General features: G+C 55.6%; 1 protein-coding gene across 2 annotated transcripts in view; it reads left to right on the forward strand.

Moving 5' to 3' along the window:
• Positions 1-27,331, forward strand: part of NTRK3 (neurotrophic receptor tyrosine kinase 3) — a 326,297-nt gene that overhangs the window by 35,648 nt on the left and 263,318 nt on the right. For both annotated transcript variants that reach the window (XM_081124363.1, XM_081124365.1), the window contains exon 3: positions 26,425-26,668. The gene's annotated coding sequence lies outside the window, so the exon portion shown is untranslated. The remainder of the gene's footprint in view (positions 1-26,424; positions 26,669-27,331) is intronic.

Raw genomic sequence — 27,331 nt, forward strand, 5'->3', positions numbered from 1 at the left:
AGCACCTAAGGCACAGGGTGGTAGGAGGCCTGAATGGAACAGCTGATACGCAGGAGCAGGAGCTAAAGCTCCCGGGCACCCAGCATGTGCTTGCTGCACCTCTAAGCACTTTGCATACATGGCCAGTTGGTCAGGGGCACACCCAGCATTTCTGGGGACACACCTGGCACCAGGCCAGGCATTTGGGACCGAACGGGGCACACAAGGCTGTGGTTGCATCACCCCCATGTTACAGTAAAGCAGGAAACGGTGACCAGACGCTCACCACGAGGAGCACTTTGTGGGGGACACCAGGTGCTGCAGGAGCTCCCTGAGGGGCTCATTGTCTCTGAGGCACTTCTAACCCAGAAGGGAGGCTAAGGAGGATGGGTCCTTCTGGTGCTGCAAGCAGCTGCCATCGCCCCTTTAGGGCCTGGGGTCCTGAGCAGGGGCCACTAGTTAGCACGGTGAGGTGGGCTGCTCTTTGAGCCCCTGAAATGCCAGCAGCTGACACCAGGAGCACATGTTGGAGGCCGCGGTTTTGTTGGCTCTGGATCCCAGCCCTGGGGGACTGGAAGCAGATGCTCGCCGTGCCAGCCCTGGCCCTGCAGGTCCCAGGGAGGAGCAGGTAGAGGGAGCCTTCCCCGGCCGAGGGGCTGCTCTCTCCCGCTACCCTTGGGCAGGTGTTTTGTAGCGGGCATCTCTTCCCGTGACGTTTCCCTCCCAGACCTGCATTCCTGAGCAGCGCAGCGTATGGATGGAACCCGCAGGAGGCAACGGAGTAGGAAGGGGTGTCCAGCCCAGAGCATGTCACAGATGCCCATGGAGAGCTGGGGACGATCAGAGCGAATCATTAATTGTCATTAATATGCTGGAGCTTGACAGCCCCGGGTTTATTTTTACACCGAAGCCCAGACATGCCTCGCACACGTCCCTGGGTTCTGGGCTCTGAAAGAGAAGGGAAAACTGGTAGCCCTGCAGGGCTGGGGAGCCTACCTTCAGCCAGGCTCCCTGGGCTCAGAAACCATGGCTTCCAAGGGGCCCCACCCGCCTTCCTTCCCAGCTCATTGACTTGCCTGCCAAAGCCCCAGGATGTGAATGAAGCGGTTCAGGGAGAATGTGGGTGAGGTCCCAGGGAAGGCCGCCATTCAAAGGGTTAACCCCCAACCAAGGGATGCCGTGTATGAGAAAGAAAATGCTGTAGAGCAGGACTTTTACAGAGGCTAACATCTGTATGGGCACATGGAATTCTGGGTTGCCTTTCCATTCAGATAGTTTTTTGAGAACCCAGGGTTTACTCCAAATTTCATCACATAGCCCTTATGAAATGCTGATCACTCTAGCCCGGGAGCTGATGGCATTGTGGAGGAGACACTCATGTAAGCCAGTGCTGTCCTGCGAGGCTAGAGGCCCCGTAGGAGGTCGGTGGGGGTGTCCCATGAAGCCACAAGGAGGGGGTTGAGCCTTGACCCTGTGTCATTGCTGAGTGAGGCCCACGTTCATCAGTCAGCAAAGCAAGTATGTGTATGAAATGCTGTCAGTGGAGAGCAGTGGGGCTATTCTCCCAAGTGGTGGGGCCCTGGCATCTCGCCTTTTCCGGTCCTTCTGCCAGCTTTCCTTCCAGGCCGCTGTCCTTTCCCCTTTGTCAGCATTTGGGATCATCAGCTTTGTATTTGTTTCCTGTAAGAAATTACCACAAACTTGGTGGCGTATAATACAACACAAACTTCTCATCTTACAGTCCTGTAGGTCAGAAATCCAACTCGGCTGAAATCAAGGCGTTGGCAGGGCTGTGTTCCCTTCCGGAGGCTCTGGGGGTGAAGCTGTTTCCCTGCCTTTACCAGCTTCTAGAGGCCGCCCTTACTCCTTGGCTCATGGCCCCTTCCTCCATCTGCATAGCCAGCAATGTGACACCTCTGTGCCTTCCTGCTACAGTCACATCTCCCCCTGACCCTCTTCTTCTGCCTCCCCTTCCCCATTTAAGGGCCTCTGTGATTGCACTGGGCCCACACAGGTAATCCAGGCTTGTCCGTATTTTAAGGTCAGCTGATTAAAAGCAGTCATTTTATCTGCAGCCTCACTTCCCCTTTGCCATGTAGCTTCCCATGCTCCCAGGTTCTGGGGATTGGGATGTGGACATCTTTGGAGGCCATTATTCTGCCAACACAACGGTGGACAGATAACCCTCCTTTGGCTGCACTGCTCGGTCCTCCTCCACGCTCCCGTGTTTGTGTGGAAGGTTTATTGTGACTCATTTGAGAGTACCCTTGACGAAACCAAGAACTACAGATATCTGGAAGTCTCCTGGACATTGTTTATAATGGAAAGAGCCAGGAGACCTTTGGGAAGGTCACTTAAAACATGAATTGAACTTGGATCTCACTTTCCTGACCTTGAAACAAAGAGGCGAGGTCAGATCAGGGATGGCAAAGATCAGGCCCTGCCCTCTCCAGTCAATTCCGAGTGGCTGCCTACAACCAGTAGAAAAGAAAGCTCTGGTCAGCTGGCCACATCTGCAGAGGGTGCTGGAGGAGAGAGCGTAGCACACATGCCAGGTACCTGCTGTCCCAGAGTCTGACTGGTTCTCAGGGCTTTCTCAGATCCAGGTTTAAAAGACTTTGGTGATCACAGGTTCATGCAGATCCAGAATCCCAGTGTGCCCCGATCTTGTGCCTGGAGTCCTGTCCGTATCCCGCTGCCTTGGGCCCATACCCTTGAGATCGACTCCTCCTGTTGCTCTTTCATGGGCTCTTTCCATGCTGGCACCTTCTCTATTTCCTGGGCGTGTCCATCATAAGCGTCCCTTTTACTGCTAATTAAGGTATTTCTTCTGAGCCTATTGTTGAGCAGCTTGGATGGCTGTTCACCCCACAGCCCTCGGGTTCCACTGGGTTCCAGCTCTGATGTCAGTAAGACTGGCTCTGTAGCCAGTGGCCGCCAGCTGAAGATCAGCTTTGGACTGGAAGACCCCTCCCACCCCTTTGAAGTTCATCTTCCCCACAGTCCAGTGGGTGTGTGTGTAGGGATTGGATTTTCTTCTTTCCTCAAAGCAGAGAGTCGGGGGGGGGGGGGTGGGGGGGAGGTGTGTGGTTTCCTTCCTCCAAGGAAAGCACCTCTAATGCTCATTAGGCAGAAATATCTATTTCACATGCACTGTAATTGTTCTACCTGAGATGAAATATGTTATTTTTCTTAAGTAAAGCTACAGGCAGTTTGTTAGCAGAGCTAATTAACCCACACTCAGCACTGGCTCACCTCTCATCACAACCTGCCCGCATCTTCGCGGGCGGTGCAGTGGTGCTACAGCACTTGTATTTATAAATCTGCGCCATATGAACTATATTTATGCGGACGGCATCAATTTTGTTAGCCACAGCGCCTGACCTACCTAAAACAGATGGCGAGAGAGCTGGACTGCAGGGCTGGGGCTGGAGCCCAAGGCCCTTCGTCTCTTCAGCAAGAGTCCTTTTTCTTCTTCTTTTTTTTAACCTTTTAGCCTGTTGGGTGGCTTTTCTTATTAACAGATATTCCTGGGTGAAGGGTTGCCTCGTGCATTGTGTATTGCAAGCTGGCTGTCTCCTTGTAGGTGGGTGTCAGCCTCTCCCTTACCTCCCTCAGTTCCTACTGAGGAATGAATGCGGGTGGTTCTAGTGGGCTTGGGGGTGTCCAGGCCAGGGGAGGTCATCTGAGGAAGGTGGACAGTCTGCTGGAGCTTGAGCAGAGATCAAGGCTGGAGGTATTCCTCTGAGCATCCAAGGACACCGCCAGGCCAGGAGAAGTTGTCCCCATTGGTGGCAGGTGGCACAAATTAGGTTAAAGTTTGGTGGTCTGTCTGCCAGAGACCCAGGAATGCTCATGTCCTTCTATAGCAGGGGTGGGGAAGTCATTTGGTCTGACCCTGCAGGCAGGACTTGAAATATCAATAACTTTAGGAGCTTTTTTCATAGCTAATTTTTAAGTTGATAATTTTGTATGGCCCTAGAATGATGTTATAAATATCCAAATGGCCCTTGGCAGATAAAAGTTTCCCCACCTCTGTTCAATAGAGTCTCCAGATACTAAATGGAAGAGCCAGAGGGAGTCAAGAATTCCTTTATTAGCGGCTGGGCTGGTACTGGACTCCGTGGGAAAGAAAGCCTGAGAGCCCCAATGCAAACTTGACCCCGAGGTGCCTCATATGAGTGGAATCCTATGGCATTTGTCTTTTGTAATGATGGCCTTTTTTTATTGAGCCTGTCTTCAGGTTTGGCCCGTGCAGCACTGCTTTTGAGGGATGTTCTGGGCATACCTGCTAATGTGGTACTTCAGCTTCTGGCTATGGTTCTTGGCGAGTTTCTTTTTCTCAACAGGATTTACTCTCAAGCCCACCCATGTGTTATTGATGTGGCCAGGGATGGACAACTCTGATTGTCCAGGCCTGGGCTACTCACCCACCTTTGAAGCCCTAGTGTGGGGCCAGCATACACCTCCCCCCAATCGAGGGCTGAGGATGAGGGAGGGGTTGGTCCCCGAAGGAGAGGTGGGTGCTGTTCCAAGAACAGGGAATGGAGATGGGTCAGGCAGTGAGAACAGACACAGCTTTCGAAGCCCATCATGACGTGTATGAGACGAGTAAGAGAAGCTGCACTGGGCTTAGAATTTCTCTAAGCTCATGTACCCACTTCTCCTGACCTCTCTACCACCTCTCCCCATTTCTCCACCCCATGTGGGCCTTTGCCTGCGGCTCCTGCTCTCTCTGTAGCCCAGGGGTTGGTGACCCCATTTCAGATCACCTGGCTGGCCCATAACTGACCTTCCATCTGGATAGGACTCCTGATGGCTGCCCTCTGCATCCACATCTTGCCCTGGTCCAAACCACCTGACATGGGAGAGGAGTCGAGCACAGGCCTGCAGGGACTGTGCCCCAGTTTGGGGAGCTCACCTTTGGAGACCTCCATCTCACCTCCCTTGTCCTGCCAAGACTTCGAGCCTCAGCCTTTCCCCCCCATCCAGTTATTTCCATTTGTCAGGTTCCCGTTCTGATGTGTGGCATTGGCTGTTGGGTGGTGTTGGTTTGTTATTTGCACTCTGTGCTGTGCGGTGACACTTCCCAGAGGTGCGGGCACATTCTGAAATAATGAATTCCTGTGGCCAAGCAAGCGAGCTGGACCCTCTGCAGAGGCCGGGGCAGCTCTGGTGTGCGGGAGGGGCCAGGGCATTCACTCCAGCCCAGTGTGGGAGAATGTCCTGTGGGGGTGCAGAGAGCCCAGGCTGGAGGCAGCTGAGAAGATGGAGAGAATGTGATGGGTCTAGGTAGGGGCCTTAGAGGTGCTGGTCTGTGAGGCAGCACCCGTTCCCCTCACACTCACCTAGGGTATCAGGCCCCGAGGAAACATGTTCTCCAGAGTAGCAATGGCTTGTTTACCGTGGAGGGTGTGGGCAGGGAAGGAGTGTGGTAGAGGCAGGGGTCCCAGATCGTGAATGCCCACGGGTGAGCCCCCCAGCCCTGCCCTGCCTTGCTTGTATAAAGGCACAAGGGTCATTCCATCATTCTGAGGTGGCTCAGTGTCTGTGCTGGTGGCATGTGTGTACCAGGTTCAGTTCCTGTTGCACGGGCCTTTGGGGTCTTGATCTTCAAACCAAAGCCTGGTGGAGATGGTGTGTGATCTATCAGCCTGTGGCCGGGCAGCCTTCTCTCCCCAGGAGCAGGCTCACCTTGGCTCCTGCTGTTCAGCACCCTGGGTGCAGCATGCACACACACCCCCCCCGCCCCCCCCGTTTCCCACACCCCGGCCCACAGTCCCCCAGCATCATCCTGTGGCTGCAGCAGTGACCATGACCTCACAGCCCAGCAGAGAGTGGCCCACTCAGGTACTCCCTGAGGGGTGAGATGGAAGGGAGGGGCCCCCAGATCCAGAGAGGAGGAGAGCTCAGTTAACTAGTGATGGGAGGTTCCCTTTGGGTCTGGAGCAGCGGAGCAGGGCCTGGAGCTGCCTCCCCCTCAGGGCCTCCGGGGGGGCAGGTAACACCCTGTCCAGCCTCTGCCTCCTCCTCACCCGGACCATCCCCTCCTCTAAGGCCTCACTCTGGAGGCCGAGTCTCTGGCCATTTCCCTCCCCTTCCTCCCGGGAAGGGAGCTGAATGCTGAGGAGAAAGGAGAAATGGAGGGTGTGGGGAGCCAGCGGGCGGCCACAGGAAGGACACTGCCCTCCAGGACGGGATTTCCTCTGCTTTCCCTGGAGCCTCTCTAGGGGCAAAGGTGGCCCTCTGACCCCAGAGCCCTGGGCTCCTCCCACAGAGATCAGGCCTCTCCCCTGCCCTGGCTTGTCTTCCTGCCACAGTCAGAAATTCAATTTGCAGAGACTTTCCCTGGCTTGGGCTAAGGCTGCCTTCCCTTGTCTCGCTGGCGACTGTTGAGCCAGGCCCCTCCCTCCCCTTCCCCGTCTCCTTTCAGATTTTGTGGATGAAATTGATTCTCTTTGAGCCTCTCACGCTGACGCAGCTTAGAGTAGTGGGGCCAGGGAACATTTTCTTTAGCAAACTGTCTCGCTCATCTGATGAGCAGTGTCCGCTAAACCCTCAGGCCTGAGGGGTGTGTGTGTGATGATGTATGTGGCAGGTGGGAAGGAATCGAGGAAGGGGGCACAGTTATCTTAAGAGGTGATTATTATGCTCCCAAAGACAGTGGTTCTGTCCCTCCAGGACTGGCCAGGGCAGGATATAGCAGCAGGTTCTCTGTGGTCAACTGTGAGGACTGTCCCCTCCCCTGGAAACTGATGGAGGCAGGCAGAGGATGTTTCCATCTCAGAGGCCCACAGACAGGATTCTAGGTAAAATGCAGGCTCAGAAGGTAAAATGCCCCCACCTTCTCTCCCTGTTCCTCCGAGGTGGTTGACGATGGACAGCGCGGATGGACTTTGGTGTTCTACCGCTCACTCACTGTGGGATGGAGAGCCCGTTTTGTTGTTATTGTTTTTAATTTTCTGAGCCTTAGCCTTCTCACCTGGGAATTGGAAATAGAAGGACCTATCTCATAGCATTACTGTAAGAAATCTATGAAGTAATGTACCCGAAGATCTCACAACAGAGACTGGCACACAGTTGGGGCTCAGGTACTAGAGGCTCCTTTCCCTTCGTGGGTTTGTGTCATTTCTCAGAGAGCAGCAGCTGGATCCTGTTTAATCTCAGAGTCCCAAAGCCCAGCACAAAACTAACTGGAGTAAGTGTCATGGTCTGAATCTTTGTTTCCCCCCAAATTCATATGCTGAAATCCTAACCCCCAATGTGATGGTATCAAGAGGTGGGGCCTTTGGGAGGTGATTAGGTTGGGAAGGTGGAGGCCTGATGAATGGAATTAGTGCCCTTATAAAAGAACCCCCCCCCCCCAGCTCTATCACCCCTTCCACAGGTGAGGACACAGTGAGCAAACAGTCACCTATGAACAGTCCTTACTAGGCACTGGATCTGAGACTTCCCAGTACCCAGAAAGATGAGAAATAGGTGTTTATTGTTTGAGCCACCCAGTCTATGGTAAAGCAGCCTGAACTGACTGTGGTTTGCAGTCTGATCTCACTCCTACCTACCTCTCTGGGAGTTTTCTCTCACTGCGTCCTTCATTCATGACACCAACTGTCCTGAACTATCTACTGTCCTTCCAGAGCAGGCTTCTCAGTTTCTCGGCCTTGATACTTTGACATTTGGGCCCAGATAATTCTTTCTCATGGGATGGAGGCTGCCCTGTGCGTTATAAGACATTGAGTAGAATCCCTGGCCTCTACCCACTGGATGCCAGGTGGCCCCTCCAAAAATGTCTCCAGATATTGGCCAGATGCCCCCTCAAGAGCAAAAATCATCTGCAGCTGAGAGTCACTGCTTTAGAGCTTTGTTTCGCTCCTGCTTGTGTGCCGTTCCCTCTGCCCAGCACCTACTTCCTCTGTTAACCTACCCAAGTCCTGATCCCCTCTGAAACCCAGGCCAGATGTCAGTTCCTGAGGGCTCTCGCACCCCCATTCTGATTCCCATGGAGGCCCTTCAATACCCCACCTCTCCCCATGCCCCCCCCCCCGTCACCCCTCTTCACCGCCTGTTGCAGTTGCCTATTTGTGTGTCCCTCTGTTATACATTGTAACTTGACCTCTTCAAAGGCAGAACCTGAGGTTTGTTCAGCCTCTCATCTCCAGGTCTGGAATATAGCATGTGGTCAAAATGTATTGAGTGAATGAATGCAAGACTGGGCGGAAGCTAGATGGATTGACAGACGGGTGGGCTGATAGATAGTCTGTAGATAAGTGGGTGGGAGAGTAGTTGCATGGAGGTGAATTGGTGGATAGAAGGGTGGATGGATGGATGGGATTTAGGAATAAGTTAATAAATAGACGAGTGAGTTGGTATGTGGTTTGATGAATGGATGCCAGGATAGATGGATGAATGGGTGAATGGAGAGATGACGGGGTGGGTGGGTAAGTAAGCGGGTGAAGGGATGGTGAAGGAGTGGGTGGATGGTAAATGGGTAGGTATGTGGGAGATGGTTGTATCAGTGGGTAGATGGCTAGAAGGATGGATGACAGTTGTGACCTAAGCCGGTGAGTGGATGAATGGATAGGTGTGTGGTCTGATGAATGGATGGCAGGATAGATGAAGGAGTGACTGGATGGGGAAGTAAAGAAGTTGGTGGGTAGATGGATGGGTGTGTGGGTGAATGGATGCACTGGTGGGTGGATGGGTGAATATTTGCGTGAGTTAACCCAGTTAAAGAGTAAGAGCAGTTTGCGATAGTGGATACTGAGGGTGGGGGGAAGAACGCGTGACTGAGTCAGGGGAAGGAGCGAACCCATTCTCCTGTGCTGGTCTCACTTGGACGACCTTGGGGAGAAATGGAATCAGTGAGGGTGAGTGCCCGAGGGTCTGGAATTGTGAGAGAACCCAACACTCTGACTTTGTGTTATAGGCAAGATTTCCACACAGGCTCTCCTTCTGAGTTTCCTCTTGTCGAAATCCCCCCTCAGTTAGATGAAGACAGGCTCTTTTAAGAAGGATCCTTTTGTCCCATTTTAGAGATGGATGGAGGTGGAGCCATAGAGCAGGTCAGAGACGTTGGGTGTGGGATCCTGATTTCTAACCCGCAGTCTGCTCCTCCCTGGAAGAGCATGCCTGGCACATGGAAGGACATCAGCAACTGTTAGTTCTTTCTGCTTTTCTGAGAGGCTGGGGCCTGGGAGCTGTGGGGTGTCAGGCCAACCACAGCCTCATTTGGGAATCAGAGGCGACTGAAAGCTTCAGGGCTCAAGGCTGAGCACCAAGAGAAGGAGTAGTGGAGAGAGATAAATTCTGGAAAAGTCAGCGGCAAAGAACCTGGGTGCTAGAGCTGCTGGTGATGGTCTGCGCCCAGCCAGGCTCAGGTCCAGGAGCAGAGGTGTTAATCTGCCCCAGTCAGCAGTGTGAGACTCAGAGCCATATGCCTGGCTCAAGGCTCCCTGTGAGGAGGAGGCTTCCTAAATTAGCATCAGAGTGCCAAGCGGGGTCACACCTCAGAGCAGGGGTCAAGTGGGGAGCTGCTCCAGTTGGGCACAGGGCAGCTCAGACGGGCCTCTGTTACTGACAGCAGACTGGAGAACTGGGACCTGAAGGGCACACGTGACTCAGGGAGGGATCTGCCTAGGGTGCACGTAGGGCTTGGAGCAGAGGCCCATCTAGCTTCTTGCAGAGGGAGAGAGGGGAGAAGGCTGGGTGAAGGAAGGAGCCCCAGATGGGCTGAGCTAGGGGACAGGCAGTTAGGCTGCCTGAGCTGCCAGCCGAGGATGGATGCGAGGCCTGTCCTCCCCTCCTGAGGAGAGGGCTCTTCATTAGCTGCTAAGCTGCTGCCCATTACAGCACCTTGGCACAGACTTGGGAGGCGGGCATGGAGGACTGGCCTCAGGTGGCAGGGGAGCTGATTAATAAAAACAGGCGGACAAGGGCTCCGCTCACCCCTCAGCCAATTTCAGACTCCTAAGGCTCCCCTAGTGCCTTTCCCCAGCTCTCCTCCTGCTCAGGGAGGGGACAGCTCTTGGCTGGGCCCCAGTTACCTGCCCAAGTCTGTTCCCTTCTCTAGCCCTTGGGCTACAGCCTGAGGCACGGGGGGGGGGGGGCACTCTGGACCCCATGAGTGGTACAGGGGTTTGAGAAAGGAAAGGAAAGGGAGCCCAAAGGGTCTTATTTAATTCCATGACAAAGGATGTCTGTGGGGTCTGAGAACTGAAGATAATTTTCATTTATAGTCTATATATTTTGAGCGACAGTTGGTTTCACTTCTCTTATACACATATGCATTATTATTATTATTATTATTATTATTGGCAGTTAAGTTCAAAGGATATTAGTAGAGCCCTCTGCTTGGTGGATCAGTGGCCCGCTGGGTAGATCCCGGAAGGCAGGCCTCCCATGTTCCTGAACCCAAAACACAGGCACTGTGGGTGATTTGTGTGTCTGTCTGGCATTGGGCATCAAAGGGGTAAAAAGAGCCTGGCATGATCCAAGGGAGCCTGGAATGTTCCAGAGTGGGGTGGTTGCTCTGGTTCTAGGGACACTTTGGCTCGAGTTCAGACCGCAGCCTTATATCTGTTGGAAGATGGGGAGGGGTGGGCACTTTCTTTGGATGGAATCTGCAGGTGGATGTATGTCCTCCCAGCCCCTGAGTGAGGGATGTGTGGGGCTGAGGTGCCCTCCAGGCAGGTGTCCCTGAGAGTCTGTCTCTCTGGGTGGGGCTGGTGCCTTGGGGGCTTGCTTGTGGTGCAGTGACTCCCAGAGTGAGCAGGGGCTTAGAGGCCTCTGGCTCATCCTGTCCATTTTAGAAACTGGGGAAAAGGGTCCTGGCTTGGAAAAGAATGTAGTGACAGTCCACAGAGCCCAGTGCAGTGAAGTCTTATCCCCTGAAAATGGAGGGCACAATTGGAACCAGTGTGTGCATTCTTCTGGGGAAAGGTTCTGGGGAGCTTTCTATCCATTTGCAAGGTGCTTGCCCTGGACCTCAGGGTGGCTGGATCTAACAGGGACCTGGGAAGCGAGGTGGTTCGCAGCCACTGGCACAAAGGTGGGGCTGCAAGCAGGGAAGGGAAAGGGGGTCAGAAGGCAGTTGGGATCTGGTGAGAGCCCCCATCCAAACAGCCCCGCCCTTGGCTGCCCCCCTTCCCCCTGAAGAAATGCGAGGCCCCAGTTGAGATGTGTTTGTGGCCAGACCAGAGCCCTTTTGTTAAGCAAACACACAGCCTTCCATTTAGCAGAAATAGCTCTGGAGCAAAGAGAGTGAGTGTGTCCACAAACCCATTTGCTGTTTAGGTGTCAGAAATAAATTTTACCACTGGAGTCTGTAGCATCTGATTAGTGAATTATTCAGTTGGGATATTGCGTTCCCTCTGACCTCATTAGTAACCCTGAGGTGAGAGGGATGCATTAGAGTAACCACCAGGCTGTCATGGAGCAGCAGAGTGGGGGCATTAAAGTGGATTAAAGTGCTTTACCAAGAACTACAGTACAACTCGTAAAAACAGTGCATTGTTAAACCGGGGCTCAGCAAATAAACAGGCGGACGTCATGGGGAGGGGAGGGGAGGACCGCAGGGCAGGAGGAGGAGGGGCACCAGCTTTGCAGTGTTGTTGGCAGTCCCGCTGGCCTGGCTCATGGCACTGGGAACATGAGTCCCTGGGGAGGGTGCTCTCCAGGTCCAGCCCCACTCAGTTGATTTTTGTGTGAAGCCCTTTCCCAGAGCACCTGACACCTTCCACCGCCATCCATTTTGCCCTCTTTTGCCAGGGAGCCTAAAAAAGTACAGGCGAGTTGATAACTTTAGAGTAAATAGGACCTTATTGAACATCTCCTGTGTCCTGGCCTCTGCCTGGGAGTTTCCCGTTTCACCAGGTCCTCCTGTTCCCTCCAGTCTGTGAAGAGCTGGTGGAGCTGTGTGATCCCTCAACACCCAGCACTCTGCTCTTCTATGTGCCCCCAATATGAGAGGTGACCCCCAGCCCTTGTGTCTGCATGGTGTCCACCTCTCCTTCCATTGGATCAGAAAGTGGAGGGACCTCACCTCCTCTTCCTCTAAGGAATTTGTAGCCCCTTCATGAGGTCCTGGGGACTCCGTGTGCTCCAGACCCCACTCCTGACCCTCAGACCAAGAAAAATGCCCAGACTTTTGGATCTGGCACCCTACAGAATGAAGGGGGCCGGAAGGGGGCCATTGCAGTGACCGCCCACACACGGGGCTCTTCAACCCTCCTGTCCTTCGTTTCGGGGAAATGGAACCCGTTGTGTCATCCTTAACACGGGAACTATGACTTCCTCCAACAAGGGAACTGTGAGCAGTGGGTGAATTACATAAACAGGATCTGTTCTGAAAGCCGATATCTAAGGCAGCGAAGCCCAGCAACTCATCTCCGCTTATCGAAGAGCATTGCTCATGGAGGTGAAGGTGCTCAGAGCTCCTCCTTGCCAAGGACCAGGACGAGTAGGGAGGCAGGCAGATGGAGGGCTGTGGTGTTCATGGTCTATTCTACCTACAGAGGCCAAGGTGGGGCTGCTGAGAGCACACCCTCACTCCTTTGTTTGGGGATGGGGCTCGGGCTGGCGTTCAGAGATGTCCCAAGAGACCCTGGCCCCAGCTAGTGACCGGCGTGTTTGCAATTGTTTGTTCAGCAGCCATCGCAAATGGATGCTAAAAGGCTTTGTGGTTCATTGATGGCCATGCTCCTCTCCAGCCCATTCTTCATCCATTTCTTAGGTGAGCCACAAGCCCTCTGCTGCAGCCTCCACCGCAGTGCTCGCTCAGTGCTGGGTCCTAAACCCTGCCTGCTTCCAGCCCTCCAGGCCCCAGTCCTGAGAAATGGAGCCAGGCCCGGGTCCCAAGTCTCGGAGACCCTTGGCAAGCCTAGGGGTCTGACTGGTTTCCCCTTGGTCCCTTGCCTTCTGTTGGAGCTCCTGGTGACTGGGCAGGACAGGTCCCTGTGGGAGCTTGTAAGGTCCAGCAGAGTAAGTAGTTCGCTCAAGACACCCAGGAGGCCTTCATCACACAGGGGAAGAGCCCAGAGAGAGGGCTGCTGGGAGCTCCTTTATCACTTCACTTTGGACCACATACGGTCGGATTCCGTGGATAGGAAATGTCCAGAATAGGCAAATCCACAGAGACAGGAAGACTGGTGGTTGCCAGGCACTGGGAGGTAGGGGTGGGCTGGGGGATGGTAGCTCAGGGACATGGGGTCTCTTTCTGGAGCGATGAAATGCTCTAAAATGGACTGTCGTGACGATCGCACAACTGTGTCACTGTACTGGTCACTGCATTGTGTACTGTAAATGGGTGCCTCGTGTGTTGTGTGAATGACTTCTTCGTAAAGCTGTTAAAAATACACACTTTCCCCCTCTCCCAGCGGGTGACTTTCCCTTTCCCTCTTCCACTGAAGCAAGTCCTGGCCCTGTGCTCCTTCCCTGGGGGAGAGATTGTGGGGAATGTGAGAAGCCCACCCTCTCCTAGGCTTCTGTGCCTCAAAAGCCCAAACCATTAGGCAAAGTTAGGTGAGTTGAGGAGGTGAGGGACAGAAGGACAAGATGCTCGGGCATAGACACAGTGTCGTGGAGAAGAAAAAAGAAAGGCGGACTCCCCACCTGGGCTGGGGAGAGGAGAGGGGTGTGCGGGTTCCAGATCAGTGGGGACTCATGCCTGTCCCCTGGCAGTGCCCCAAGGAGGAGGCAAGGCCCTAGGCAGGTGTGTCTTCATCTGGCGGGGTTCCCCGGTCTCTGCTCCACGAGGTCTGGGGCAGTCGGAGATCAGTCATGTGCCCAGCAGTCGTGCTGGCAGTGGGTGGGGATCCCTGCTGGACTGTCAGCTGGACAGGCCACCCCCCATGTCTTTAGTGGATGCTTGGGCTTCCTCATAGCATGGCAGCTTAGGTTCCAAGGACAGGCATCTGAAGAGGACCAGGCAGACCCTTGCCTTCCTTTAGAGTCCCATAATGTCACTTCTGCCACAGTCGCGAGGCCCCAGCCTCTCGCTGGGGAGAGCTTCAAAGTCATATTGTAAGAGTGTGCAGGGTTAAGATGTTGTCGCCCTCTTTAGAAAACACAGCCTGCCACGCGGGACTGTATGCAGCCCTGGAAAATGGCCCTTGTCTCAAGCAGAAGGGGCAGTGAGCCGCCAGACCCTCATGGGCACACAGAGAGTGACAGGGAATGTCCCAGCGGTGATCAGAGTGGACAGATGCTGGCAGTGTCCCTCACATCGCCTGTACCCCATCGTGTCTTGGCGCTGCTGAGACCCGGAAGCCCTGCCCTAACCCCGAGGAGAGTGGGGGGCAGGACAGCCCCAAGAAGGGGCTTAAGGGGCTCAGGGAGGAAGGGGCTCAAGACTGGAAATTCTGTAGAGTTAGAATTAATGTTTGCAAGTATGGTGCACACCTGGAGTTTGTAGCATGAACTTTGTACTTGCTCTGAGTTCATTCATCTCTATGAAGAGGTAACCAAGGGGATGAGGGACAGACACCCACACACACAGGTACGATTAAGGGCTGAATTGGCCTCTCAGCCTCCCCACGTCTCCATTTCCCCCGGTGTGGTGAGATTATGCACAGGATGTGTGATACATGACATACGAGTGCACACTCGGGCTCTGTGCCCGGGAACCAGGAGCTCTATGTGGACGAGCCATCGCCATTGCTCTCGAGGCCAGGCGGCCAGGGATGAGGTCCCAAGCCTGGAAGTAGCCCCACCTGAGTCTGGAGAGTCGCATTCCTTCCCCAGGGCCTCAGAAGGTTGTTTGGAGCCACCAGTCTCTCCCTGTCACATGAAGACAACCTGCCTGTCATTGGGTCAGTGGTTCTCCATGAGGGGCACCCCCCCCAGGGACATTTGGCAGTGCCTGGAGACATTTTTCATTGTCACAACTCTGAGGGTGTGCTACTGGCATCTCCTGGGGAGAGCCCAGGGTGCTGCTAAGCGTCCTACAATCAATGGTCAGCCCCCCACACCGCAAAAACTAACCCAGCCTAACAGGTCAGCAGTGCCCAGGTGCAGACACCCCTGTCCAGGGCCCCCAGCAAGACACAGATCTTTAAAGGACTGACATCCCTGCCCTCACCTCAGGGTGGCGACGACTTTTTCACCATGTTCTAGAAGGAAGTCCAGGCAGGCAGAGTCCCTTGAAATGACTAGATTTGAGTTGGTGGCTGATTGATTTCCTTTTGCCCTTTCAATCCTTCTTACACTGAATGTAATTTTTTATTTTTAAGGCATCATAAAATCTGCCTTCCTTATAAACCGAAAGCGTTACCCGATGTCACAGTGCGTTTTATAAACGGGAAAGACGACAGCTTGACAGGAAAAAGGGTGGTGGGCCCAGGGCTCAGGATACTTTCCTTGGGTTGGGGTAACGAGAGCAGAGAAACCAGAAAGGAGACCTGGAATGAATGGATTCTGGTTGCGGGGTTTCTGGGAGGGGTGCTCAGAGGAGGCTTGAGGGTGGAGGGTGGAGGTGGACAGGGGCCCGGGAAACGAGGTGGGTCGGGAAGGGCGGGCAGGGCTGTTTTGGGCCGTGAGTAGAGAGACTGATCCCAGGACTTGTGGGGACCGGAGGCGGAGAGACAAGTGAAGGGCGGCTTTGTGAAGCTCCGGGTAGACCTAGAATTGGCTTCCTTAGGGGTCAGGGAAGGATCTGAGCAGAAGGAAACATGCAGAGAAAGAAAGGCGAGGAAGGAGAGGAGGGAGGGAGGCGGGTGGCAGAAGCTGTTTGCCTGTGAATGACCTGCGTCCCGTTTTGTTCCTCTCCGTACATGTCACCGAGTAGCTTTGTGTCTCAGACTGGCTGGCAGGGGGTGTTCTGCTCAGCAGGACCCTGCAGAAGGGGCATGAAGGGCAGCAAAGGGGGCGACCAAAGGCCGGGAGGTCCGGTCAGATCAACTGGGAGAGAGCTCTGAGGCCTTAGAAGTCTGGCACGGTTGGAGGTGCAGCCTGGGGGCCTCCTGCGCCCCAAGCGGATGCCTTTGTGTAAAGGATGGAGCCACTTTCCTGTGCGACAAAGGCACACATGGCAGCACCCACAGGAGCCCCCTCCCCTCGCCCGGAGAGCGGCCCCTGGGAGAAGACTGGCAGAGGAGCTGAGCAGCGGAGGGGGTGCGGGCAGGGGAGGCGGCTTGCGCTCCTCCTGACTTGCTATTTCGGACCCACCGAAAGTCTGTTCCTCCTGGGTCTCCGCTCAAACGCGAGTGACAAGACTCCGCACAGCGATCTCTTCACTTAACCCCTCTTGCTGGGCCATCTGTTCAGAGCTCTGAAGCCTGCTCGTCCTCGGAGCAGGAATCCCATTATTCAGGCTCCCTGCCCGGCACAGACTCTGTCCTTCACGCTGCCCCTGCCCCACACAGCAGAGCCCAGCCACTTGCTCACGTCCGTCCAAGTGACATGTGTACTGGCAGGCCCGTGGGCGAGTGGCTCACGGTTGAGCAAAAAATACTGGAAGCCTATTCCCCACTCCTGCTCCCCTCAGATCCGAGCGTCTGCCTCGCCTCCATCGACTCCTCAGGCTGGCTTTAAAACGCCCCTCTACGCTCCTGCGGTGCCTCACGCTTCGCCACCTGGCACTTTGTGTCACACCCTGGTCCTTCTGGAGCCGCTGTGAGGGGCGTGTCCCCCCCCCCCATGCGTTCTCCAAGCTACCAGAGAGCCCACCTCCCTGGTTGTAGACACCCCTCCCTCTTCTTCTAGCCGGTGTCTCCTGTGATACTCCCGGCGTCCAGGATAGACTTCCTGAAGCACCACCTGGGGAAGCCCCAGCTCGTCTCTGATGGCTGCCACCCATCACCTGGCCCTTTGGAGAGTCAGGGTTCTACCCACCTTTGGGTCTCTGTGCTGGGTTTGCTGCCCATGGCCCAGTCAGAGAAGGCACAACTGGCCCCCACAGCAGGCACGAAGCTGCGGAACTTCTGAATAATGAATGCAGCAGAGAGGGGCCCTGGCTTTTCCATCCGTGCGCTGAGCGCCTTAACCAGTGGGTGCACAGTCATCACCCACCCGCCTGGAGCAAGCCTCCCTTGAGAACAGGACTCCCCCCGCCTTTCCCTCCTCGCCCACAGGGGCTGAGAGAGGGCTGGGAGGCCGCGAGCCAAGCCTGAGGGCTCCACGCTAGGGGCTGCAGGGCGCTCGGCCACACAGCGGTCAGGCCTTGGCTCTCCTGTTTTTCTAGCCAGTTAATGGAGCTTCTCGTCCAGGTACTGCACTGAGAGCTTGGTCGTGCTGACTTTCACAGCAGCCCTGTGACTTGGTGTTATCCCTGTTTCTTAGACAGAAAGCCCGACGCTTTAGAGACATGAAGTGGCTGGTGCAAGGTCAACAGCCAGTCTGTCTGTCTGATTCCAAGACCCAAGCCTTTACGTGCAGCCCCACACACGCCCCCCAGGCAGCAGGTCAGGTGTGAGCCCCTCTTTGGAGCCCCAGCAGGGGTGTCAGCTTCTGCTCATGCCCGGGAAGCTCCCTTCTGAGCAGAAGTGCCTGATCAGGAGGTTGGAACTGAAGGAAGCTTCACTGCGGTGCCATCTTACACAGGGAACTTTAAATGCGGTTCCTTCAGTATCAGATCCTGTTGAGAACCCCACCCCTGTTCCTTCTCCCTGTCTCTTCCCAGTCTTTGTTGCTGTCTCCCAACTTGCAGAGCTGGGCACTGGGAAGGGTGCCTCTGACTCCCTCTAGGGCTCCGGGAGCAGCTCGGGCGTGTGCCTGCCCGCCTGAGGTTAGAGGCTGGGAAGAGTTGCCCAGAGCGTGTGGGGACAAGAGGAGTGACATTGTGTAGCGTGGGGCACCTTTTGGCACCTGGCCTGCAGTAGCCAGAATGCGACCCCTTCCTGAGACCTCAGAATCCCCAGGAGAGCTCAGGGAGACTCCACACAACCCTCCAGCACCCGCCGCGTCTCTGCTGCCTGCTTCCAGCCCTCATTCCCCTGCCTCCTCTCCTTCCTGTCCCCTTTCCCAGCTCCCATCCTGCTCGGCCCTCTCTGTCTCATCTCATGCTCCTGGCACAGACTGTCCCTAGGTCTGACAGCACCAGCTGGCTCTGTGGCCCCTGTTTCCTTCAGAGTGTCCATGTCACCTTTGAAGTTTGCCTTCTGCCCTTGGACGAAAGATGGGGCTGAGAGGGTGGTCAGGGTGTGACTGCCAGGCCAGGAGTGACTTCAGGAGCCCTGGGGGGAGGTGGCAGCTCAGCCTTCGCTTTTCCCCTTGTGGCCGGCAGGTGGTGCTAGATGCCAGCTGAGGCCCAGCTGGGGCCTTGGAAGAGCAAATCACAGCCCCGCTTCCAGGAAAGGGCTCTGCCTGCGCAGCAGCCCTGTAGGGTGGGGTGCAAGGTGCTGGGACTTGAGGGCGCATTCAGGACACAGGAAGGCTAGGAGAGTGCAGCTGTTTCCCTTCACAAAGCCCTATCGCCCCTACAGGCTGCTCTCTCCTCTAGGAATTGGGAATGAGCTAAGACGGCACCGCCTCACCTTTCCTTCCCAGAGAGGTAAGAACAGCGGGATACAGGAACTTGCCTCCACTCCTGCCCAGTTATGGCCTCCTCTCAGCAGGGGTAGGCTTTCTCCCGCAAACTCTACCGTACCCCACCGGGCACTTCACACCTGGCCAAAATGAGTTGTTTCTACGGCTCCCTTCTCAGGAGACTGTCAGCTCCTGGAGGTCACTTTCTCATCACTGTATCCCATGTCCCCAGCACCTGCCCTGGGCATGTCCCCATCTGCCTGCATGACTGAGTGAATGTGTCCCCCTTGGAGAGCTTGAAGAACACAGGTTGTCCCTCACCTGGGGGACTTAGGAATGGCCCACTGGATGAACAATGGGCAAGATGCCTTGGATCCCCTCTGGAAGCCACCACCTAGCTTTGAACTCCACTCTTGTCTGTGAATATGCTTCATTTCCCTCCAGTTGATGGACATTTATTGCATTTACTACCATGTGCCAGGCACATCTCTCCAAGTAAAGAAACCTTACCACGTCTGCAGGGAAGAGGAATGACATGTAGCCTGGGCACCGGGGCTCTGGGGCTTTGGTCTTAGCTCCCAGTGCACAGAGCGTGGGGAAACGCAGGACTTTGGGGGCTGACCCCTCAGAAAGTGGAAAGGGAGGCCTATGCTGGGAGCTCTGTTGGAAGGGCCTGGGCTGGCAGGCTCCCTGTGCACAGCCGGCACTCGGAGGGAGGGGACGATTGTCAGGGCAGGGAAGTGAGCAGCACTGAGGTCATCTACGCGGGCCTTTGCTCCTGAAACAAACCTGGTTTTTGTCTAGCTGAGACTCGAGCTCTACCGAATGTGTAACGTTTTTGGAGACCTGGGTAAATTCAGCCAAATGGACTTGAAGTGGGCAAGGGGTAGGCGACTTTCTGGGTCTCCAGAGAGCTGAGTCAGCAAGGTGTGGGCTAGCAGGTGTAAAAGTAGAGTTCTGCCCCCGAGCCAACAGGACTTGGGAAGAGTGGCTTCGTTCAGAGTTGCCCAGGTGAAGACCTTAGTGCTTCTTGTGCCCTCAGTCAGTGTGGGACGGGAGAGGCCTGAAAAGGACTCCATGTGGGAGAACCTTCAGGCTGAAGACCTGGGCCCCGGTCTGTTCTGGGCAGTCACTCTTGGGCTATTCCATTCAATCCTAGGGAACTTTATGGGGTCCATTCAATACCAGCTTATACTGAAACCCTCTCCCTGTTCCTCTCGTTGTTCCTCCAGTTTTTATTGCTGTCCCCAACTAAGAGCCAGATCTGTCTTTTAAAAGACAAGATGTGCTGACACAGATGCTGAGGGGGGCGAGCAGGACAGGAGGCTGGGAACTGGCTGACAAGGAACCTGAGCTCCTCATCAGGGGAGAGCAGGGCCTGGGGAGCGTGAGGCTGCAGGTGAGCAGCCTGCCTGTGTTGAGCTGACCCGCTGGGCAGAGGAGACATGGGCCCCTCAGGAGGAGGCAAGTTCCCCGGAGGTTGGCCAGTCCAGCATGGGGTTGAGCTGCAAGCGCCTGCATTTCCTTCTGGGCCTTAGAGACTAACAGCAAGTCTCTCTCCAGCCCTCTGCACCCTGGGGCATCCTTGGGGCCACTTAGCTATAGCCTGAAGCAGCTGGAAGGGTCAGTGGCCTCACGGCTCCGCCCCCCCCCCAGCCCTGTGATTGTGCCCCTCTATTTGCTAAGTCGGGGGCAGCTAATTGCACTGAATTCCCTTGGGGTCTCTGGGTGAGAAACAGGTCCAGCAGCAGAACTTGCAAGCTCATGGGTCCCGGTGGCAGGACACGAGCCTCGGATACAAAGTTTCTGCTGCTCCCCTCCTGCTCCCCTTCCAGCAAGGAGCCAGGGTTCAAATCCTAGCACTGTGATCCTGGGCAAGTCAGGTGACCTCTCTGAGCCCCAGCATGGCTGCTTCACCTGGGCTGTCCCTAGAGGCTACCTCTCCTCCCCACATGCTGGAGTGTGAGGCACCTGCAAGCTAAGGCTGTTGCATCCTGGCGTCGGCCATGTGACTGACCTTCGGTTTGCCCGGGATGGAGGGGCTTCTGGGAGGTGGAACTTTCAGTGCTAAAACCTGGAAAGTCCTGGGCGAAGCAGGACAGGTTGGTTCCTTAGCTGGAGTCCACCCACATCCCTCTACCCCTGCTGCCTGGTCAGTCCCGCCGTCGGCCCTCAGCCTGTGATGCACTGAAGGACAGCACGGGGCAGATGGGGAGGGCTGGGTTTGACATCCCCTCAGAATTCAGGAGCTGGGGGCAGTGTCTCTCATTGGACAGGTTTGCCCTCCCCTGCTCAGGTGACAACCATGTATTTCCCCCTGGAATGTCTAAGAATCTTAAAATCAGCCTCGCTTTTCCCCTCTGTTCAGCCCATATCGGAAGCTGATACCTTGGGCCGTCCACTGATGGAGAGAGGAGGGGCAGCTGCTCACTGAGGCTGACCTTGTAGGGGACATCAGCCTCTGCTTCTGTAGCCCCTGGTGGCCTTGTGGCCTTTGGGTGCCTGGGTCTGGTTCTTGCCAACGCCTCATTCTTCCAGGATGGGTGAAGTCGATGTTGGGCTCAGTACTCAACTTTCCTTGGAGCAAGGACATTATTGTGGCTGCTGGCACAGCTCTCAGATATGCTGACTTCTTTCAAGTTATCCACATGCCCTGCAGGAACACGAGGCCAGTTTCCCAAAGAACATGGGATCCCACATCGCTGGGGTCCTGTCCTAGAAGCAGCAAGTCCAGCTTCATACAGAGTTAGACAGAGGACTCAGCCCTACCCGCCTTCAACTTAAAACTCTCTAAAGGCCACACTGTTCTCAGTTTGCGAGTTTTGTCCCTTGAACCCAAAGTTAGATCCTGGGATGGAAGATGGGGAAGCAAACAATAGGAAACATAATGTCCTGGTTTTATTTTCTAGTTTAATTCACTGTTTATTAGATCAACAAAGGTGCTGGGCTCTGCAGATACACTGGCCCTGGTTTCAAGGAGCCCCGAATTCCAGGACGGAAGCAGAAATGTGTGTGGCCACCTCTGAGCCAGGCTGGCTCTGGTTCAAGCTGTACCAGACGCTGGCCGGCACCCTCTGCACACACAGGGCACAGAGGTTAGCAGGAGAACTTGGGGAGGCATGCTAAGGAGGCAGGATGTCCACTGCTTCGACAGCCAGGCAGGATTCTGACAGGTGGAGGCTTCAGGGAGCAAAAGTGCAGAGAGGGGTCAGGGTGAGGACAGGTATGGAGTCAGCTGGAGCCCAGGCGCCGGGGACCAGGGCCATCCGATGGCCCGGGAGGCTGGAAAGGGAGGCAAGGCCAGATCCTGGAGAGTGTTGGGTGTTGAGTGGGGGCAGAGCCTGGAATGGGGTCCTTTAGGCAGTAGGGACCCAGGGAAGGTTTTAAAGCAGGAGAGAGGCAGAATCCAGCCATCTGCTAACACCTGCGACTCCCACCCCTTGCCGCCTTTCCCTTGTCATGCTTTAAGGAAGAGCTGGGCCAGCCTTCCCTGTACGGAGCAGCAGCGTTGTCCTTTCTCCCCACGAGGGGGAGGGGGGCCCTCGCCACCAGTCACTCCACTTCCGGGCCCCGCAAGGTTCAACCAGGCATGGAGTGAGTCTGTCAGTCCATGCCTCATGTCTATTCCAGACAGAATCAATTTCTCTAGACTGGCTCTTGACCCTTGGGGAGGCAGGTCGCTTTGGCTGGGGAGCCCGTGGGCAGCTCCAGGTGGTATGGGGCTCCTTGCTGAGCTTCGCGGGATGCTGCTGGTGTTATAAACTGCCTTTCTGTCTCCCTTATGGTATAACCAGGGCATAAATCGGGAACTATCAGTGCTCATTTCCATCCTCTTGTGGACAGCGTCCTGTCCCGGCAAGGCCCTGGGCCTGTCTGCGGAGGACTTGTTCCTAAAGCCAGGAAGGTTGATGGGCTGCTGCTGAGGGGTCAGTTCTGGCCAAACCAGGCCCTGGTGGGGCCACAGAGCTGCATGAGGAAGAGCTGCGACGTGCTATGACTCCCACATGTGTCTGTCCCCCTGGCCTATCGTCTGGCCCACATCAGGCCTGGGTCAGAAACCAGGAGCTGTCAGACAGGTAGAGACTAGAATCTCCTCCCGAATGCCAGGCCGCCTGGATGAGACCTAGGCTGCCAGAGGCTGTCTCTGCCACAAATGGAAGAGGGGGGTCTTCTACCAGGAGCCTCAGGCAGGGAGACCCCCCCCCCCAAAGGGCAGCTGCCCTCTCCTCCTTTCCCTAGATGCTGGGAGGGTGCCGGAAGCAGGGCAGCTCTAGGAGAGTCAGGGCAGAGAACTTCACTTGCGAGCGGTAGCATAGAACCTCAAGACTTGGGTGAAAGGGTTCCTCAGCTTCTGCCAGCACCCAGTTACAGGGGTGTCCCAGCTGGGAAGAGGTTTCAAAATCCCCCCGTTTCAATCTGCCCATTTCACAGATAAGGAAAGTGAGACCCAGGCCATGCCAGACTCAGTTCCCAGGGACTTACCAGCAGCTGCCAAAGGAGCTCAAGTACACAGAACTGGCACCCAGGAAACAGGAACTAACGAATAAAGACAAATGAGTGAACAGCTCTTCCCATCAAAATTAACCCTCCCTGGCACACCCCTGCTGTTTGCTGAGCATCACAGGTGAGCTGCTTCTCTCCTTGGCTGGTCTGGCAGAGCAGGAGCTGTGGGAGACCAGAGTCCACCTCTGACTTCTCCACGATCTTGCCTAGCCCCTGGTTTGCCCTTAGTCTCTGAGAGGCTCTGGGGTTCTTATTCATTCTCACTGGATCCATCGGAGGTGAGGGATGCTGGGAGTGAGGATATTCCCATCCTGCCCCACTGCAGCCCAACAGTCAGCTGGAGAGAAACAGGAGGCCTTTCTGCCCACTGGCCCCCTGCATGGAGTCAGCAAATTGTCCATCCTTAGGAAAGGTCAGCTGAATCAGCCCCCCTGCAAGAAACGTGCTTGGTATTTTTAGAAGCTTTTCAAGCCTGTGCTCCTGAGCTCAGCAGGAGGCACTCGTAGCCTTTGCCTTTCAGCTCAGCCCCAGCCTCACCCCAGCTCAGCACCAGGTCAGCCCCAGCCCAGCCCTAGGACCAGCTCAGCCCCAGCTCAGCCCCTGTCCCAGCTCAGCCACAGCCACAGCCACAGCTCAGCCCCAGCCACAGCTCAGCCCCAGCCTCAGCTCAGCCCCAGCCCCAGCTCAGCCCCAGCCCCAGCTCGGCCCCAGCCCCAGCCCCAGCCCCAGCCCCAGCCCCAGCCCCAGCCCCAGCCCCAGCCCCAGCCCCAGCTCAGCCTCAGCCCCAACCCCAGCTCAGCCCCAGCCCCAGCTCAGCCCCAGCTCAGCCCCTGTCCCAGCTCAGCCACAGCCACAGCCACAGCTCAGCCCCAGCCACAGCTCAGCCCCAGCCTCAGCTCAGCCCCAGCCCCAGCTCAGCCCCAGCCCCAGCTCGGCCCCAGCCCCAGCCCCAGCCCCAGCCCCAGCCCCAGCCCCAGCTCAGCCTCAGCCCCAACCCCAGCTCAGCCCCAGCCCCAGCTCAGCCCCAGCTCAGCCCCAGCCCCAGCCCCAACCCCAGCTCAGCCCCAGCTCAGCCCCAGCCCTAGCTCAGCCCCAGCCCCAGCTCAGCCCCAGCTCAGCTGCAGCTCAGCCCCAGCCCCAGCCCCAGCCCAGCCCCAGCCCCAGCTTAGCCCCAGCTCAGCCCCAGCCCCAGCTCAGCCCCAGCCCCAGCTCAGCCCCAGCTCAGCCCCAGCCCCAGCCCCAGCCCCAGCCCAGCCCCAGCTCAGCCCCTGCCCACCCCTGCCTCACTGTCTCATAGCTCAGGCTAGTGAAGGTGGCTGCCTGTGAGCAGAAGCTGATATAATCACTCACTGAGGCCCAGTGGATAAAACTTGGCCCCTTTAGACTGTATAATACGAGTTGAGCTTGAGACCCCATCCACTTCACTGCCCCAAGTCTATCTTGTGACCTTGAGAAAGTCACATCTCCACATCATTCCCATCTGTACCATGGAGAGGTCATTGCATTTACCTGCACATCCGTTTTGTAAAGGAGGCGGGACAAATGGAAATCCAATAAACACCAGAAATTGCGGTACTATGCCGAATTCTGGGAGGCAGTCAGAAGGCCTGTTTGTGTGAGGTTGGGCGGGAGAATTTTGTGTTCCTTGGAGAAAGATGCTTAGAGAGATGATGTCATAGACTCTGTCAAAAAGTGCTGCTGTGCTAAAAAGGTAGCTTTCCGTTTGGGGAGAGAGACACGTGGTCCAGCAGGGGCCAGCTGTGTTTGGGACATGAGGTTCTGAGAGCTCTAGCCAGAATGTTTTTCGTGTGTTTTGCTTTTATTTTTGTTTATTTTTTTGAGTGACAGAATGGATGCCTTAAAATAGAAGTCTGGCTCTGGTCCTAACTAGCCGTGTGGCTGTGGGGACATAACTTAGACATCTTGGGCCTAATTTTTCTACCTATAAAATGGCAGGGATGGGGAAGGAGGGGTTTGGACTAAACGTGTGCTGCTTAAAGGAGGGGAAGCTTCCACGGAGGGGTTATGTCAGATCGTCAGGGGTCTCTGAGGACACAGGGTAATGAGCGTGGCCTCCACCTTCTGGGAGCACCTGGTTTACTCCACCGAGAGATTTTAAAACATTAGCTTATAGCAGAGCACTCACGGGCATAATCTGCAGGAGTGTGGCACACTAGCATACATTTCAAAAATAAACCGCGAGTCCAAGGAAGTTTCGTGCCTGCCACAGTCCTTCCCCACCCACGGGTGGGGTTCACTCGCCCCTGTGCTGGGGACTCTGGTTGGAGAAGCGTGAGAAATGCCGGACTGTTTAATCTCTAAAGAGGGTGTTTTTTTTTCTTCAAATGTTAACATTCTGTCATGATACAATCTGCTGTATTATCATTGTTATTATTTTTGGTATGGTGTGGGGGCAGGTGAGTTCATGATAAACTGACCTTATAGAAAGATGATTTCATCTTTTTTCTTCTCCTGAAAGTCCCAGGACTGGAAGCTTCCAGTGGGCTTGGAAGTTGCAGGGAAAGGGACCAGGCTTCCTTGGCTAGCGGGGAGAGAAGAGAGAGACAGTGGGAGTCAGGAGATGGGGTTGACATTTAAAATGTTCTATTTTGTAATCTTCCTATTGAGAGCTAACAGATAAAAGCATGGCTTCTAACTCAGACTGGCCCAACACTCCTTATTAAGCAGCCGCATTTGCCAGGAGCCAGCAGTGGCCTCCCGCACAGCGCCACCCAGGCACCCTCGCCCCGCTTCCTCCCGCCCGCACACCCGTGTCGCAGCTCTCTGAATGCTCCCACTGCCACCCCCACCCGGAGCCCCAGGCTCACCTGCACAGACCCCCGTGCGCTGAGGTTCCTGCCACATCCACTCCCGCCCACCCTCCTCGCCCATCCCTGTCGCTGCCCACACCTCCCCCAGGCTTCGAGCACACCCTTGCTCACCTCGAGTAGGATCAAAATAAACTTTCTCTGGAACCTGTTCAAAGGCTAATGTGCATCCTCTCTTAATTATTGATTTGTTTAGCACAGACGCTGGGGTAGGACATTCAATGGGCTGCTGTGCCAAGGGCCTGCCTCTAGAATCCTCACGGTTCACGAGGGAGCGGGACAGTGGTCTCCTTTTGGGAAGGGGCAGCCGAGTGTTAGGGGAAGCCGGCTCACAGGGCAACTGCACTCTGACCATATCCCTAACCTGCTGGCCCTACCTGCCCTGGCCCAGCCTAGTGATCACGCCTGGGGGCTCCCCTCCCTCCTTCTCTTCCCTGGCAGAGGGCTACTGGGATGCAAAAGGGTTGGGGTGGCCCCTCTCCCCTACAGGGGAGGCAGCCTCCCTTCTCCTCAAGGCCTCACTAGGGGGCAGTGTAACTTAGATGTGGTCAGAGTGGTGGTTAGAGCTCACATCTGGCTCATAACCACAGAGCAGCTGGGTGATACTGGACAAGTGATTTAACTTCTCTGTTTCATTTCCTCACCTGTGAAACAGGTCGTTTGTGAGGGTTCAGTGGAATCTTGAGTGTCAAGAGTGCAGAAAAATGCTACACACAGAAGCCAATATGTCACAAATACAGCTGTCTCTATCGTCATCGCCATCATTCTGGTCGTGTTTATCTCTGGAACCCCAGGATCGTAGGAAGTGGCCTGCAGTGAAGCTCCCCTTTAGTGTGTGGATGCAGCCTCTGGAGGCCCTGAGCCCTAGGACCACCATTCACTAGAGGCTCTGTCTTCAGGTGAGTGCTCTGGAGAGGCCCCCCGGCCCTGGGCAAGGGAGGCAGAGTTTGCCCCTGGGCAAGGGTCTCAGCCATCCATCCATAAGGTTGGGTTCCTGGGCTCCCTTTCTTGGAGTCCTAAGGGGAATTCTAGAACTTGGCAGCAGGAAGAGGGCATCCAAGGGGAAGACCAAATGTCCCCGCCTTTTGAGAGCCACATGGCTTCCACCAGTTGAATGAACCTGTGGTGCCTTCCATGTGTGTCTCTGGCCAGGTCTCTGGGTCCCCTCCCCATACTGCACCCTTACCCCACAGCGCTGGAGTGTGACCTGCGCTTAGCCAGGGCTCACTGGGCTGGTCTGCACCTTCCCCCACTGCCACCTTCCTTCCCTGTCCCACCCCCATCCCGGAACTCCCTGGGCTGGGCTTTTGTTCCTTGGTTCCCAGGCAGTGCAGCTGGTGCTGTGGGCTGAGGAGGGGGCGGAGGACATGGCAGAAAGCCTGTGGGAGGGAGCTGTCTCTGAGTTCCAGAAGAGAGCGTGGCTCCTCATGCCCCCTCCCCCAACATAGCGCTTCTCCCAAATCCCCACACTGATCTCTCAGCAAATAAGACTTATTTGGGGGTGGGGTCCACTTGATACCTACTTAAATGTGTGTGCATGTGCTATTTCCAGTAATCGTCCG

This window comes from Miniopterus schreibersii, assembly GCF_964146895.1.
Source record: "Miniopterus schreibersii genome assembly, chromosome: 22".
Taxonomy (NCBI): Eukaryota; Metazoa; Chordata; class Mammalia; order Chiroptera; family Miniopteridae; genus Miniopterus; species Miniopterus schreibersii.